Raw genomic sequence first — 2,500 nt, 5'->3', positions numbered from 1 at the left:
AATGTGCAGATTTTGGGCGTTTTTGCCTGGATAGGCTAAGGAATGGGCATGCTTTGGGCGTTTTTGCCCGGATAGGCACCGGAATGCTTGGCCTTGGCTTGTCCTAGCAAGGCATTGCTGGGTTGGGCTCCCTTGGCCTTTTGGGCGCCTTGGACGATGTCTTGCGAAGACCATGGGCACAAGGCCATGGCATATGGTGAGGAAAGGACCACGGTTGCCAAGGTTAGGCACCGGAATGCTTGGCCTTGGCTTGCCCTAGCAGGGCATTGCTGGGTTGGGCTCCCTTGGCCTTTTGGGCGCCTTGGACGATGTCTTGCGAAGACCATGGGCACAAGGCCATGGCATATGGTGAGGAAAGGACCACGGTTGCCAAGGTTAGGCACCGGAATGCTTGGCCTTGGCTTGCCAAAGCAGGGCATTGCTGGGTTGGGCTCCCTTGGCCTTCCGGGCGCCTTGGACACTGTCTTGGGAAGACCATGGGCACAAGGCCATGGCATATGGTGGGGAATGGACCACGGTTGCCAAGGCTAGGCATATAGAGAGGAATCGCATTTTTGCCCGGATAGGCACCGGAATGCTTGGCCTTGGCTTGCCATAGCAGGGCATTGCTGGGTTGGGCTCCCTTGGCCTTCCGGGGGCCTTGGACGCTGTCTTGGGAAGACCATGGGCACAAGGCCATGGCATATAGTGAGGAATGGACCACGGTTGGCAAGGCTAGGCATATAGAGAGGAATGGACCACGGTTGCCAAGGTTGCGCAAGTTTTGGGCATTTTTTGCCCGGATATGCCCAAGTATGCCCCGATAGGCCCGTTACGCCCCGGTATGAACGCGTATGCCCGGATAGACTCGGTATGCCTTGGGATACATGCGTATGCCCCGATAGGCTTGGTACGCCCCGATATGCGCACGTGTGCCCCAGTAGGGCTCGGTATGCCCCGGTATGTACGCGTGTGCCCCGATAGGCCCAGTATGCCCCGATATGCACACGTGTGCCCCAATAGGGGTCGGTATGCCCCGGTAGGTACGCGTGTGCCCCGTAATGCACGTTTCGCAGATCTCCCCGCATGTCCCGCCCCTATATGTAATACTTACTTACTTACTTACTTTCTTTCTTGCTTGCTTGCTTGCTTGCAATGGTTGGGAGTGCCCGGCATGCCCCGCTGCAGAGACCAAGGGCGCAATGACTTGGCACCGCGGATGCCGGGACTCCGGCACTTCCCGTGGCACTGATGGTTGGTTCCAAAGACAAAAGGCCGTGCAAGGCCACCGCACCGCGGATGATTTTGCTCGTGCTGGCGCCGTTGTGTGGCCAAAGAACATGCGCGAATGCTCGTGTCGGAAGGGTTGGTGTCCTGGCCCCGCGGGTGTCACGAATGCTCGGTTGCGAAGACCATGGGACCAGAGCCATGGCACGTCGGATGATGGCTCCAGCTGGCGCCCCGGCACTTTCTGTGGCATTGATGCTCGGTTTCAAAGACAAACGTGCGCAGGGCCAGGGGACCGCGGATGACTGCTCGTGCTGGCCCCGTTGGGCGGCATTGATGGTCGGTTGCAAAGAAAATGCGCGATTGCTCGTGTCGGGGCCTGGCAAGCCAAGGCCAAGCGAGCCATGGCAACGCGGATGATGGCTCCAGCTGGCGCCCCGGCACTTTCTGTGGCATTGATGCTCGGTTTCGAAGACAAACGTGCGCAGGGCCAGGGGACCGCGGAGGACTGCTCGTGCTGGCCCCGTTGGGCGGCATTGATGGTGTGTTGCAGAGAGCATGTGCGATTGCAAGTGTCGGCCGGGTTTGGGTTCCCTTGGGCTTTCGGGTGCCTTGGACGCTGTCTTGCGAAGACCATGGGCACAAGGCCCCGTCCTGGCCCCTTGTTCGATTCGCTCTCGTCTTGCGCTTGCTTCCAAGGTCCTCCATGACCTTCCCCATGGCCTTGCTAGATCCCCCCCATGACGCATGACCTCTGTCCGTTGATTGGTTTTGAGTGCACACCATGCCCGGCTTGGCACCGTGTTGTCGCGTGAGTGGCATTTGGATCGTGCATGCTGGTGGGCTACCTGCCAATGCGCACAAGCCTTGCACACTAGCCTTGCGCACGAGCCTTGCACAAAAGCCTTGGACACAAGCCTTGCGCACAAGCCATGCGCACAAGCCTTGGACGCTAGCCTTGCACACAAGCCATGCATACAAGCCTTGCTCACAAGCCTTGGGCACTGGCCCATCGCAGTAGCCTTGCACACAAGCCTTGCGCACTAGCTTTGGGCACGAGCCTTGCGCACTTGCCTTGGGCACTAGCCTTGCACACAACCCTTGGGAACTAGCCTTGCGCACCAGCCTTGCCCACAAGCCTTGCACACCAGCCTTGCACACTAGCCTTGCATACAAGCCTTGCACACTAGCCTTGCACACAGGCCATGCTCACTAGCCTTGGGCACTAGCCTTGCACACAGACCTTGGGCACTAGCCTTGCGCACTAGCCTTGCCCACGAGCCTTGCACACTAG

Source organism: Tasmannia lanceolata, unplaced genomic scaffold, assembly GCF_043159265.1.
Source record: "Tasmannia lanceolata isolate RefF3 unplaced genomic scaffold, GAP_Taslan_0.1 ptg000194l, whole genome shotgun sequence".
In the NCBI taxonomy this organism is placed as follows: Eukaryota; Viridiplantae; Streptophyta; class Magnoliopsida; order Canellales; family Winteraceae; genus Tasmannia; species Tasmannia lanceolata.
The sequence above is the reverse complement of the archived record's forward strand: the minus strand, read 5'-3'. Positions refer to the sequence as shown.